Here is a 15,407-nt window from a genome sequence, read left to right as displayed (position 1 = left end):
GCTCAGAATAGAGTCCAGTCCATCCCTTCAACTCTGAGCTACACTGCAGCTCCACCTCTACCAGAGTCAGTGGAGACGCGTATGGTTTCTGGGGGCTTCTAGGTCCCTGCTAATCCTGCCCTCCCTCCCATGGGATTGGTTTTCAGTTTCATGAGCTTGTTTCAGGAAGGAAGATCTGACCTGGCTCAAGGCATACACAGGCACCCAGGGGGTCCCCTTTCCCCTGCTGGTCTTCACATGCGAGGCTGGGGGACTCCTGTGCTTCCTGTGGAAGCTCCTCAGTGGCTGGCATTTGGCCCACTTCATGCTCCTGCAGATGTTTGCCATCTAGATGGAGAGAAACCTCAGTCTAGGTCCAGGCTGACCATGAAGAGACTCACCTCACTGTAAGTGTGACACACGGGCCTTCTCCTGGACCTTCTGTGCAAAGAAGGCCGTGTCTCTGTGTCTCTGTGTCTCTGAACCTGACAGGAGACCCTGCCCTCGCATGTGCCCAAGAAAAGAGTTGACAAAATAAAGAGGAAGATGCTCTTATACATTACTGTGCCTGGAATGCCATGAATTCCTCATGAAGAAGAGCGCTACAGAGCAAATCTGCCACAGAGAAAGAAGTAGAGAAGCAAGGACTGTCACTGGAGCCTGTTACAGAGCAGTGAGTTGGTTACTGTCTATTGAATGCACGGAGGCCTGTTGCCTGTGCTTTCCCTGTCAGAAGGTATTGAAGCGAAGCCGGAAACAATTTACTTTGAGTCTTTGCAGTTAATGTCTCACTCCAATCAGCCTCTTCTCAGATTACCCTGACACTCACCTGCAGGTGGCTCTGTGGTTTCTTCCAGACTGGAATTCGCATCCTGGAAGAGAAGGAAGGCAGGGTCACAACAAGCTTTTGGAGTGAACAGTGGAAGAACACATTTTCCAGCAGCTTTGTTTCCTCAGAGAGAGAGAGAGCCCTGTGTCCAGGATCAAAGCTACTTTACCCCTGGGGGTGACTGTGGTTTAGAGTCTACACTGTAGATTTAAGTGAATCCTTGGGTTTTCAGTGCATGTTCAGAAGTGTGTTGACAAGGATATATGGATTTCTTCTTGCTTGCACTCTAGTCTTAGGATATACACACAGGTAATTCCTAGTTTATTAATTTGTAATTAAAAATATCAACTATCTAATCAAATGGTTTGAAAGAAAAAAATGCACATTTCGCCTACTTAGGAGAAGCATTGCCTGGTGTATGAAGAAGCAGGAAAATGTCATCAGTGATGCTGAATGAAGGCCAACCCTGACATGATGCACAAGCTCAAATTATGTGAAAGAAGGAATAAAAAAAAAGGAAAGCAGGCTAGGAGGTGGTGCAGCTGGTTAGGCACACACTTTACCAAGTGCAAGAACCCAGGGCTGAACCCTCACTCCCTACCTGTAGTGGGGAGGATTCCTGAGAGGTGAAGCAGGTCTGCAGGTGTCTATCTCTCTTGAGGGGGGAGAGGTGGGTTATGGTGCAACAGGTTAAGCGTACATAGTACAAAGTGCAAGGATCTACAGAAGGATCCTGGTTCAAGCCTCTGCTCCTAATCTGCATGGGGGTCACTTCAGAAGTGGTGAAGCATATATGCAGTTTCTCTTTCTCTTTCAAGTATCTTCCCCTCCTCTCTCAATTTCTCTCTTTCCTATAAAAAAATAAAAATCAAATAAATAGCCATAGGAGCAGTTGATTTGTAGTGCAGCAAAAGCCCCAGAGAGAGAGGAGAAAAAGAAAGGAAAGGAGACTTCCGGATCAGAGCTATGAGCAGCAGCATATCACTTTCTCTCCTCTCCTCTCCTCTCCCAGATCAACTAGGAATACCAAAGGAGACCTCCCGGGACTGAACAAGACAGGACTAGAATGACCACAGGAACCCACTAAATCACCGGTGAGTACAAACACGTGTGGCTGGTGATAGAGAGGAGAGAGGAGTGAAAGGAGAGATGAAGTGACTGCTAACAGTCCAGCAGTTTATCAGTTGAGACACCACCTCCAGTCTGCTCCATGAACAAGGGGACAGCTGAAGGGAGGAGAGGACTCCCCAGAGACTCACCAAGTGCAACTCTGAGTCTCCATTGCTACTGCCCTCAGCATCTGGAGCAGCGACAGGGAGGGACACCAGGGGACAGAGATCTAACCAGGAAACTCAGAAGAAGACCTATACCTCCGTGGCATAGCTGAGGGGCTGTGAAAATCTCTTTGCATAACCACTGGATTACCTATGCCACACCCTGCTTTATCTCTTGGTCAGGAGTCAGTGATTAAGCTAAGAAGCCTACTGATATTTTAAAAGCCCTCAGGCTCCCATAGCCTACAGGGAAGGAAAAAAAGAGGCTTTTAAACCACTGAGCTCCAACTCAGGGATTGATTAAAAAACTATTGAAACAACTGGTAACTTCCACCACTGTGAACCCTTTAATTAACTTACTTAGACACAGGTCAATCCAGTCAATAGTGATCAGTAATTTGAAAAGTACTGATAAAGGGAACTCATAACATAATATATAAAATGGTTAAAACAACAAGAAGAAATACTGGAGAATCGAACCAGGACAGGAGTCCAGCTAAATGTCCTCCAGAGGATGAAGCACAAAATAATGAGTTCAACATCCAAACATTAGCTAAGGAAATAATAACAGGAGTGAGTAAAGAATTTGAAAAAATTGTAATCAGAAATACAGGAACAACAAATGGGACTATGGAAGAAAATACTAATTATCTCATGGTTATTAGAGAGCTGAAAGCTGAAATTGCTGAGCTAAGAACGCAACTAGCTGAACAAGCTAAAACAGTATCAGAACAGGGCAACAAAATAGATGAACTCCAGAAAACAGTAGAGGGCAGAGAGAATAGAATCTATGAGGCTGAAGACAGAATTAGCAAGATTGAGGATGAATTAGAGACAACTAACAAAGAAGTAAGAGATCTCAAAAAGAGATAAATAGATGCTGAAACAACAACAGAGTCCTATGGCATGACTTCAAAAGAAACAATATATGCATTATTGGCATACCAGAGGAAGAAAGAGCAGGAGAGGAAGAAAGCATTTTCCAGGCCATAATAGTTGAAAACTTCTCTAGTCTAGACAACATCAAAGACATAAAGATTCAAGAAGCCCAGAGGGTCCCAAACAGAATTAACCCAGACCTAAAGACACCAAGACATATCATACTTAGAATGGAAAGGAATAAGGATAAAGAAAGGATCCTGAAGGCTGCAAGGGAAATACAAAGAGTCACCTACAAAGGAAAACCCATAAGATTAGCAGCAGACTTCTCCACACAAACACTACAGGCCAGAAGAGAATGGCAAGATATCTATCGAGTGCTCAATGAGAAAGGCTTTCAACCAAGAATACTATATCCTGCTAAAATGTCATTCAGACTAGATGGAGGCATCAGAACCTTCTCAGACAAGCAATAGTTGAAGGAATCAACTATCAACAAGCCTGCCCTGAAAGAAGTTCTGAAAGGCCTCCTATAAACAATCAGACCACCACAAATAGGACATATATCAAAACACTCTAAAACTCTACAAGAGTGGCCTTAAAATAGCTTCAATATTTGATATCAATTAATGTCAATGGCCTGAATTCACCTATTAAAAGACACAGAGTAGGAAGATGGATCAGAAAACACAACCCAGCAATATGCTGTCTACAGGAAGCCCACCGAACTCAACAAGACAAACACAGACTTAAAGTGAAAGGATGGAAAACTATCATACAAGCCAATGGCCCAGAAAAAAAGTGCAGGAACAGCTATTCTCATATCTGACACGATAGACTTTAAAATAGATAAGATTAAAAAAGATAGGAATGGACACTACTTAATGCTGAGAGGATCAATCAAGAGGACTGAACAATTATTAACATCTATGCACCCAATGAGAAGCCATCTAAATACATCAAACTTTTACTGAAAGAGCTACAGCAATATATTAAAAGCAACAAAATCATAGTAGGGGACTTCAACACCCCATTCTCTCAACTTGACATATCATCCAGGCAGAAAATCAATAAAGACATAAGGGAGATAAATGAAGAGATAGATAAACTAGAACTATTGGACATTTGAAGAGTCATTCATCCCAAGAAACTGGAATACACATTTTACTCAAATCCACATGGGTCATTGCCAAGGATAGACCATACATTAGGCCACAAAGACAGCATCAGCCAATTCAAGAGCATTGAAATCATCCTAAGCATCTTCTCAGACCACAGTGGAATTAAACTAACACTTAACAAGAAACAAAAGATTAGTAACAGTGCCAAAATGTGGAAGCTCAACAGTACACTTCTTAACAACTTCTGGGTCAAAGAGGAAATCAAGGAAGAAATCAAAATGTTTCGAGAGTTCAATGAAAATGGAGACACAAGCTATCAAAATATTTGGGACACAGCTAAAGCAGTCCTAAGAGGGAAGTTCCTAGCTATACAAGCACACATTAGGAAACAAGAAAAAGCACAAATAAACAGCCTGATTGCACATCTTAAAGACCTATAAGAAGAAGAACAAAGGAACCCTAAAGCAACCAGAAGGACATAAATCACTAAAGTTAGGGCAGAAATAAATAACATTGAGAATAAGAAAACCATACAAAAGATCAACGAAAGTAAATGTTGGCTCTTCAAAAGAGTGAACAAAATCGACAAACCTTTAGCCAGACTCACAAAACAAAAAAGGGAGAAGACCCAAGTAAATTGGATAGTAAATGAAAGAGGAGATATCACAGCAGACACTGCAGAAATTCAACATGTCATGTGAGACTTCTATGAACAACTATATGCCACCAAGCTAGAGAACCTGGAAGAAATGGATGATTTCCTAGATACCTACCAACTTCCAAAACTAAGTAAAGAGGAAGTGGATAACACAAACAGGCCCATCACAGCTAATGAAATTGAAACAGTTATCAAAAATCTCCCCAAAAAAACAAGTCCTGGACCAGATGGCTTTACAAATGAATTCTACAAAACCTTCAAAGAAGAACTAATACCTCTACTTTTAAAAGTCTTCCAGAAGATTGAAGACACTGGAATACTCCCTGCCAGCTTCTATGAAGCCCATATCTCTCTGATACCAAAAGCGACAGGGACACAACCAAAAAAGAAAACTACAGACCAATATCTCTGATGAACATAGATGCGAAAATATTCACCAAAATTCTACCCAACCGGATACAACAGTATATCAAAAAGATTGTTCATCATGACCAAGTGGGGTTTATCCCAGGCATGCAAGGTTGGTTTAATATATGTAAATCAAACAATGTGATCCACCACATCAACAAAAGCAAGACCAAAAAAACACATGGTCATATCAATAGATGCAGAGAAAGCCTTTGAAAAAATACAACATCTCTTTATGATAAAAACACTACAAAAATGGGAATAGATGGAAAATTACGAAGATAGTGGAGTCTATATATAGCAAACCTACAGCCAACATCATACTCAATGGTGTAAAACTGGAATCATTTCCACTCAGATCAGGCACTAGACAGGGATGCCCACTATCACCATTACTAGTCAACATAGTGTTGTAGTTCTTGCCATAGCAATCAGGCAATCAGGCAGGAGCAAGGAATTAAAGGGATAAAGATTGGAAGAGAAGAAGTCAAACTCTACTTATTTGCAGATGACATAGTAGTTAACATGGAAAAACCTAAGGAATCCAGCAAGAAGCTTTTGGAAATCATCAGGCAATACAGTAAGGTGTCAGGCTACAAAATTAACATTCAAAAGTCAGTGGCATTCCTCTATGCAAACACTGAGTTAGAAGAAATTGAAATCCAGAAATCAATTCCTTTTCCTATAGCAACAAAAACAATAAAATATCTAGGAGTGAATCTACCCAAAGAAGTGAAAGACTTGTATACTGAAAATTATGAGTCACTACTCAAAGAAATTGAAAAAGACACAAAGAAGTGGAAAGGTATTCCATGTTCATGGGTTGGAAGAATTAACATCATCAAAATAAATATATTACCCAGAGCCATCTACAAATTTAATGCTATCCCTATCAAGATCCCAAGCACATTTTTAGGAGAATAGAAAAAAATGCTACAAATTTTTATCTGGAACCAGAAAAGACCTAGAATTGCCAAAACAATCTTGAGAAAAAAGAACAGAACCGGAGTGACCACACATTCAGATTTCAAACTGTATTACAGGGCCATTGTCATCCAAACTGCTTGGTACTGGAACATGAATAGACACACTGGACAGTGAAATAGAATTGAGAGCCCAGAAATGAGGCCCCACACCTATGGACATCTAATCTTTGACAAAGGTGCCCAGACTATTAAATGGGGAAAGCAGAGTCTCTTCAACAAATGGTGTTGGAAACAATGGGTTGAAACATGCAGAAGAGTGAAACTGAATCATTGTATTTCACCAAATACAAAAGTAAATTCAAAGTGGATCAAGGACTTGGAGGATAGACCACAAACTATCAGATACTTAGAGGAAAATATTGGCAGAACTCTTTTCCGCATAAATTTTAAAGACATTTTCAATGAAACGAATCCAATTACAAAGAAGACTAAGGCAAGTATAAACCTATGGGACTACATCAAATTAAAAAGCTTCTTCACAGCAAAAGAAACCACTACCCAAACCAAGAGATGTCTCACAGAATGGGAGAAGATCTTTACATGCCATACATCAGATAAGAGTTTAATAACCAGCATATATAAAGAGCTTGCCAGACTCAACAACAAGTCAACAAATAACCCTATCCAAAAATGGGGGAGGACTTGGACAGAATATTCTCCACAGAAGAGATCCAAAAGGCCGAGAAACACATGGAAAAATGCTCCAAGTCTCTGATTGTCAGAGAAATGCAAATCAAGACAACAATGAGGTATCACTTCACTCCTGTGAGAATGTCATACATCAGAAAAGGTAACAGTAGCAAATGCTGGAGAGGGTGTGGGGTCAAAGGAACCCTCTTACACTGCTGGTGGGAATGTCAATTGGTCCAACCTCTATGGAGAACAGTCTGGAGAACTCTCCGAAGTCTAGAAATGGACCTACCCTGCAATTCCTCTCCTGGGGATATATCCTAAGGAACCCAACACATCCATCAAAAAAGATCTGTGTACACATATGTTCTTGGCAGCACAATTTGTAATAGCCAAAACCTGGAAGCAACCCAGGTGTCCAACAACAGATGAGTGGCTGAGCAAGTTGTGCGATACTATATATACACAATGGAATACTACTCAGCTGTAAAAAATGGTGACTTCACAGTTTTCAGCCGATCTTGGATGGACCTTGAAAAATTCATGTTATGGGAAATAAGTCAGAAGCAGAAGGATGAATATGGGATGATCTCACTCTCAGGCAGAAGTTGAAAAACAAGATCAGAAATGAAAACACAAGTAGAACCCAAAATGTAATTGGCATATCGCACCAAAGTAAAATACTCTGGGGTGGGTGGGTGGGGAGAATACAGGTCCATGAAGTATCATAAATGACATAGTGGGCGTTGTATTGTTAAATGGGAAACTGGGGAATGTTATGCATGTACAAACTATTGTATTTACTGTGGAATGTAAAACATTCCCCAATAAAGAAATAAATTACTAAAAAAAAAAAAAAAAGAAAGGAAAGGAAAGGAAAAGAAAATTGAGGTCAGTATTTTCTCTTGACTTGAAAGGGCCATCCCTGAATTGGGTTTGATGTACTGCACTGAAGTAAAGGACTAGGGCGAGTGGTCTTTCAGGTCCTGGTGCATGATGGGGGAGGAGGAGCTGGGCTGGGGGTGAGAGTGTTTTGCATAAAACTGAGAATATACACATATGTGCCAACAACTGTTTACTGTTTACTGTAAACCAGTAATACCCCCTTGAATAAAAAGTAAACAAAAATCCTTTCCAGGGATAAATTATCTACAGAAAAGAATGCAAACCACTTTGTATATGCAAGAGTTAATTGGAAAAAGAAATCCATGCTAATAGAAAAGCTGCCTCGTGAAAATTATTTGGTGCAAGAGACATCAAGGATGGATATTAGGGGAAATCTGAAAAAAAGGTAACTTTTCAGATGCAGTGTTCTTTCCAAGTTTGTCATGTGACCACCAAGGATTGTTGCATATAGTCACAGCTTCCTTTTCTGTGTATACACAGACCTGTGTGTCTGTAGAAAAATACACTTTTCTGTCTGGTACATTCTGGGTTCTCCCCTCATATCTAGACCTCTTTCTGTCCAAGGCAGGAGCTTGGATTGTAAGTTCTAGTCTTAGAAATACTTACAGTGATGTCTTCCACCTGCTTTCGGGAGGTGTTCTGGATGCCCAGAATCTCATTCTGAATGTTGCTAATCAAGTCCACAGTGACCCAAAACAGAAGAAATCTGTTAGATTATTTTCAAGGCAACTTACATTTTGACTAGTCACTTCAGTCTTTTTCACTACATTTTCAAGACATTAACATACTCAGCAAGATCTAATGAAGATATATGCAAATGTATTTCTGGAAAATGAGAGCAATCCTAGAAAACATACCTATGTTGTCAGCTCTCTGAAATCAGGCCTACAGATCCTGACTTCACAGCTTTCCTGCCTGGAGTCCAGGCCAGAACCTCCCTGGGCTGTAGGGCTGGCAGGTGCATTTGCTTTGAGAACCACCCCACAGAGAAACCTGCCCTTAAATCAGGGCAGGTAAATACATGGTCCAGGGTGATGTTAGCTCCCATCACAGCATGGAGAGAAGGGGGAGGAGAGGGAGGGGCTCTGACTGCCAGGACTCTGCATTCTGAGAACTTGAAGATTTGAAATACCATGGCCTGGGAGGTGTCACAAAGGAAAAAGGATGCAAGCATGAGATCCTAGTTCAATCCCTGGAAGCACGTGTACCAGAGTGATGTCTGTTTCTCTCTCTTCCCCTGTCTTTCTAATTAATAAAATAAAGTCTTTTAAAAAAAGATTTGTAATACCTGAACTAAGGGGATGCCTATGAAGCTCATTGTACCATTGCTCCATTTTCGTAACTGAACTGAAATCCAAGAGAAGGGGAGAAAAGAAGATAAAATGCACAAAATTCACACAAACATATTGTGAGTACTTCCCCCCACCAATAAAAAGTTAACAAAAAGTAAAATAAAGGTATCCCTTCCAGGGGTAAATTATCTACAGGAAACAAAAAAAAAATCTTCAACATGTAAACATCAACATCAGGTTGTTATTGGTGGGACTGTGTGAGTCAGGAGGCCTGTCCTGCTCACTGGGTGGTGAGAGGCCCAGCTCTCTGACAGATAGTTTGCTGAGTTGGCAAAGAAATCTTCTAGATGGAGAGGAAATTGGGTTGGGGGTCAGGTGGTGGTGCCAGTGGTTAACTGCACATGTTACCATGCACAAGGACCCAGGTTCAAGCCCCTGGTCCCCACCTGCAGATGGCTTAGAAGCTTCATGTGTTTGCTTGAATCAGAGCCATTGGGGGGCAGTTGAGAGCACACAGCTGTCCTTGTGGGGGTCAGAGCATGTGTGGCTAATAGACCCCCAGATGGAGAGCTGTGCTCCCCCCGAGATTCATGAGGAGACAGGGTCAGGCTGCAGTCTTACTGAAAACAGACCACGAAGATGCGGTCTCTCCAGCCCAAGACCAGCGATGTTCGGGCTTTCTTTCCTTTCCTCTTGTTGAATGTCACCGACATGTCCCGCAGAGTCAAAGTGTACTTGATTCTGCACTCTTCAACCAGGAGAGGGAACAGAGCACAGAGCAGTTAGCTGGCATCTCCAGCATTCTGGGAGCAGCTGGGTTTCTCCTGGGGAGATGGTGGGTGTGTTTCTGTGGCTCCTTCCCCTCTGAGCTGAGCCTTGAGAGCACAGCAGAGGGAGGGCTGGGGCCTGAGTGCTGTGTGCTGACTGGAGCCTGGCCCAGGATGTCCCTGAACACTCCTTACCAGTGGGAGGAAAGCAGCCATTTTCCTGAACATTGCAGAACAATTAGATACCCCCCCATATTTATGAGCTCCCTAAGAGAACCTTTCACTCAGCATCTTTCCTGTTGCTTATTTGTTTGCCATAATGATCCATGATCATATTTCCCTTATTAATTGTATGGAAATTGCAATGAGCTTATTAGTTAATTATTGTCATCCTGAAAGTACTTGAGGATACTAATGAAATAAATCATGCATTACAATGTTAGTTAAACATATTTTCCATGATTCCCAAACAAGTTGAATTTTCAATATCTATTTTTTTAGTTGCCATTGGGGTTATTCTGTGGCTTAGTGGCTACATGATGAATCCACTGTTCTTGTGGGTCATTTTCCTGTTTTTTGTTTTGTTTTGTTTTTTTTAATAGGACTGCGAGAAATAGGATGGTAAGGTGACTGAGTGGAAGAGAGGAATGAAACCTCCAGCCTTGCTAACTGCTCATGAATCTTTCCCTCTGCAGATAGGGAGTGGGGATTGAACCTGTGTCTTAGGCCATGGATGCTCAACCAGGTGTGCCACCACCACGCAGCCACCCAGTCTCAGTTTCTAAGAGTTTTTCATGCCTTTAAAGCTTAAGTTATTTAAAATTTGCTTTCATAAATTTGTATTCATAATTTTACATATAAATATCTGTCAACATGTTATGTTATGTTTTTATGTTCTGGCAAAACATAAAAAGCTGCTTAAGTACTGTGCCCACCTAAAACCAGGCAGAGGCTCATGTACCATGAGAAGGACCATGGACAGGAGCAAAGGGAACTGCACGGTGGGAGCTGTCACTGGGTGTCTCTCCTCACTGTTCCCTTCCCCATCTCCTTCTTTGTCTCTCAGGTACTTTAAAAGAAATTTGAGGGTGGTGTATAGACACTATAATGGTTATGAAAAGATACTCTCATGCCTGAGGCTCCAAAGTCCTAGGTTCAATCCCCTGCACCCCAAATGCCAGAGCTGAGCAGTGCTCTGGTTAAAAAAAGAATTGAGGAGGACTTTGCTCAACAGTGTAGTCCACTCACTGAATTCATTGCCTCGTGTCACACAGGATAAATTCAGTTAATAAACCACTCATTCCCTCAGTCCATGGTCCCTGTCACCATGTGCAGTCTGTGATTGCAGACATTTTGCAGAAATTTCGTGTGAGTGTCTGTGAGTCATGGGAAGCAGGGATGGGCTATGGCTTGTCCTGTCTCCCTGGGGCCAAACTGGAAGGGCAGACATGTGAAGGAAGAGCAGGCTGTGGGAGGGTCCTCCAGTCTGGGGGCCCCCTGGCCTCTGACTCTGCATCTCTCCTTCAGCCTCTCCACCCTGGCTGCCTTTCCCCAGAACTCGGAGCCCTGCCCAGTCTCCTTGCTTCCCCTCTGCTGCCAGCCCAGTGCTGGACAGAAACCTTGCAGAAAAGCCACCTCTTCTATCCTCAGGGCAGCAGAGAAGAGGCAGCTGTGGAGTCAGGAGCAGGGGGAGCAGGTACGCACTTTGTGTTGGAGATGAGCAGCACATTGGAATATAAGATCAGTTGCCTTTTCTGCCACCTCCGACTCTTCTGGAATTTGCCAAGGCCTGTGAACTGGATGTGGCCACGAGGCACCTCTGGTATGTTCTTCTCTTCCAGGCCGCTCTCCTCCACAGCAGAACTGCAACACAGCAGACCCACAGGGCAGCCTGTCACTGGGGAGGTTGGACACAAGGACTCCTGATGATGCCAGCACTCACAAGCATTGCAGAGGAGTCTCAGTTCCCCAGAAGGACTCAGCATCCAGATTCAGGAGTCCTGAGCTACACAGAGCTCCTGTGAGAGTTGAGGTCACTCAGGGCCAGTGGAGATGGAGGGCAGCTTGATGGACAGGACACAGGGGCTGTCACTTTAGTGTCAGGGGACAAGGAATCAGCAGAGTCTGGGGACTCTAAGAGGGAGTGAGGGTGACCGAGGGTATTGGGGTCCTTGTGCTTGGTGCTGGGAGTGGAGCTGAGTGGGGAGGAGAGTGTTCTGCAGACACCTCTCACTGAGTGATGAGAAATCTTACCATGTCAACAAACTGCACTGTAGTGAATTAGTCCCTCCACTAAATGATAAAAGGGGTGAGGGAACAGTTAGAGGACAAAGGAGAGATGACAAATGTTTCAAACAACCAACTCAGGTCCACAGTACAGTGTCTAGATGAACTGAAAATCATGTAGCCCCAAGTGTCACCCCCAGTTTTGCATATGCCAATGACTCCATATGCCAATGACTCTCTGGCTGTCTCCTTCCCCTCCCTCTTCTCCTTCCTCTTCCTCTTCCTTTCCCCATCTCCTTAACCTCTTCACTTTCTCTTACTTCTGCTTCTGACTCTCACTCTCAATAATAATAATAATAATAATAAAATGTAAACAGATATATGACCTTATAGAAGTCAAATTACAGATTACATGACATCCAAGAGTATGAAGGTGTCATTCCACTGTGGTCTCAGGTTAACATACACCCTTAGATAAGAGGATTCTAGAAAACTGACTCTAATCTTAACTCAGTCATCACTTTGGGGTTGAGCGGGGCAGGAATCCCAAGATCAGCAGATAATAAATCCAACATCCAAATGTTTCTCAATTTAAGGAAGTACTAAGCTATTCTTGGCTGTGCCCTGAGTAAGCCCACAGGACTCTGATCCTAGCAGGTCAAGTCTGCTCTCTGGCATCAGCAGGAGGGAATCTCATGAGCACAGGTAACTGTTCATGAGACCAGGGGTGAAGCTGAGGATTCTGTCAGTGGGCATCACACAGAGCACGTCCTGGGACTGCCCTCCTCCTGCTCTGCCGGTCACACAGGGCATGTGAACAGACTCTACCTGAAGCAGGACAGACAGTCCAGACACTCTGAAAGCCGCAAAGACTTTCTGGTAGATGCAGACATCCTCTATTCTTCACTCTTTGACGCTAAAGAGAGAGCTGGACACAGCACTACTTGCACTCTCAGCTCAGTCTCCAAGACTGAAGATTCCGCTGTAGCCAGGGCCACTGGGCTGTGATGTCATTAGTCAAAGGTCAGATAATTACTGCACAGCTGAAAGCATGATTCCCTGAAGCAATTTGTATCTTCAGCATTGAGTTTTTCATTAGTCCTTTGGAATTTTGTTCTGATAACTATAGATCCCCGTGCATTGATTAGAAACAATAGAGATGCCACAAGCCTTGCCCCCATTTCACACAGTGGTGATATCATTATATAATCCTAAACAGAGTAAATATCATGGCAGGATATTCACATGGATGCTGTCAGAGACACACTATTTCCAGGAGCATCAGTGTGTGTGTGTGTGTGTGTGTGTGTGTGTGTGTGTGTGTGTGTGTGTGTGAAGGGAATGTCACTTGGAAAATCAAATGTCAAATGAGTTGTGGACATTCTTTGATGACCTTCAACTGTAGTGTAAAAAGTATACATCCAAGTAACCATTAGAGGACTGGATGTAGCCTAGAATAGACCTCTTAGGTTTTTTAAAAATTTATCTATTTTCCCTTTTGTTGCCCTTGGTTTTTTGTTGTTGTTGATGTAGTAATTGTTGATATTGATGTACTTGTTGTTAGATAGGACAGAAAGAAATGGAGAGGAGGGGAAGACAGACACGAGGGGAGAAAGATAGACACCTGTAAACCTGCTTTGCCACCTGGCCTGTGAAGTGACCCCCCTGCAGGTGGGGAGCTGGGGCCTCGAGCCTGGATCCTTATGCTTCGGAACATGAGTGCTTAACCCGCTGCGCTACTGCCTGACTACCAGTTTTGTTTTTTAAAGAATTTCTTTATTCATGAGAATGATAGGAGGAAAGAGAAAAAGAACCAGCCATCACAGTCACAGGTACATGGGTTGCCTGGATTAAACTCGGGGCCTCATGGTTGAGAATCCAGTGCATTAACCACTGTGCCACTTCCTGGACCACAATCTCTTTGCTTTTTCTTTATGCTTTTTTCCCTTTTTATTATGTCTTTTATTTTCTTTTTTAGTAATTATTCTTATTTATAATTCACTGGATAGAGACAGAGACATGAGAGGGAAGGAGGAGATGGAGAAAGACAGAGAGACACCTGCATCACTGTTTCACTGCTCATAAAATTCTTCCCCTTCCAGCAGGGTGGGCGGGAGACCATTGGCTTGGACCCAGCAGCTTATAGCTAGTGCTCTCAACCAAGTAGCCTCCTCCACTACTTCTTGTCTTAAACAGCTCTGGTAAGATGCACTCCATCTGATCACAGACAAGAAACATACAGATTAACATCAATGAGAGAATCACTAGTCAGATCAATCAGGGTGCTGAGCCCCAGACAGGTGTGTTTGTGTCTGTGTCTGCTTGTATGGGAGAGAGGTGGGGAGAAGCCTGTTCTCACTGTCCTGCTGCATCGTCTGAGTGCTGGACCAGGCTGAGGGGTTCTCAGACTTCTATTTCTTTCTTAGCTTTCCTTAGTATCTTATAAACTCAAAGAAAATACGACATTCTTACTAATGATGCGATGTTTGAACAATGCTTTTGCTTACTCCATCCAGGAAAAACGAGACAGATGTTTGTCTTATGCCATAAAGAATGATTAGAATATTAAGGAGGAAATGGATCACATATCCTAGATTTCCTCATGCTGCTGTCACACAGGTCAGGCATAGTCAGGTGGCCGTGATTTCATTCAGTTCCCTGGGCTGTCAGAGACTCAATGGAACTTCACCTCCAAAAGGTTCAAGCAGATTTGCTTTAGCTGCAGTTTTGGGATTCAGCCACCTGAGGGCACTCATCCCCTACACATGGCAGCAAAGTGAACAAAGGTCACTCAGTTTTCTTCAAGTACTTAGAAACTGGATTCTTCTAATAGACCAGTCACATATTTTAATTGTGAATGATCAAACTTATGACAGTGCATAATTCTGAATAAGAATCAGAAATTGAAAGTACATGTAGATTGATATTAAGAGTCAGCTAGAGGCATTCAGCAATTTTCTTTTTTTTTATTTAAGAAAGGATAAATTAACAAAATCATAGGGTAGGAGGGGTAGAACTCCACAGAATGAACAAAAATCACTCAGTTTTCTTCAAGTACTTAGAAACTGGATTCTTCTAATAGACCAGTCACATATTTTAATTGTGAATGATCAAACATATGACAGTGCATAATGTTGAATAAGAATCAGAAATTGAAAGTACATGTAGATTGATATTAACAGTCAGCTAGAGGCATTCAGCAATTTTCTTTTTTTTATTTAAGAAAAGATAAATTAACAAAACCATAGGGTAGGAGGGGTACAACTCCACAAAATGAACAAAAATCACTCAGTTTTCTTCAAGTACTTAGAAACTGGATTCTTCTAATAGACCAGTCACATATTTTAATTGTGAATGATCAAACTTACGACAGTGCATAATGTTGAATAAGAATCAGAAATTGAAAGTACATGTAAATTGATATTAACAGTCAGCTAGAGGCATTTAGCAAT

At 42.3% G+C, this 15,407-nt stretch overlaps 1 long non-coding RNA gene across 1 annotated transcript; it reads right to left on the bottom strand.

Annotated features, from left to right (window-relative positions):
• Positions 1-229: 229 nt before the first annotated feature.
• On the bottom strand, positions 230-8,363 carry LOC132536313 (uncharacterized). The gene is made up of 3 exons (XR_009547942.1): positions 8,277-8,363; positions 809-851; positions 230-327 (listed from the first exon to the last, which is right to left on the bottom strand). It is a non-coding gene; the product is annotated as an uncharacterized LOC132536313 (long non-coding RNA).
• Between the last annotated feature and the right edge of the window lie 7,044 nt (positions 8,364-15,407).

This window comes from Erinaceus europaeus, unplaced genomic scaffold, assembly GCF_950295315.1.
Source record: "Erinaceus europaeus unplaced genomic scaffold, mEriEur2.1 scaffold_324, whole genome shotgun sequence".
Taxonomy (NCBI): Eukaryota; Metazoa; Chordata; class Mammalia; order Eulipotyphla; family Erinaceidae; genus Erinaceus; species Erinaceus europaeus.
The sequence above is the reverse complement of the archived record's forward strand: the minus strand, read 5'-3'. Positions and strand labels throughout refer to the sequence as shown.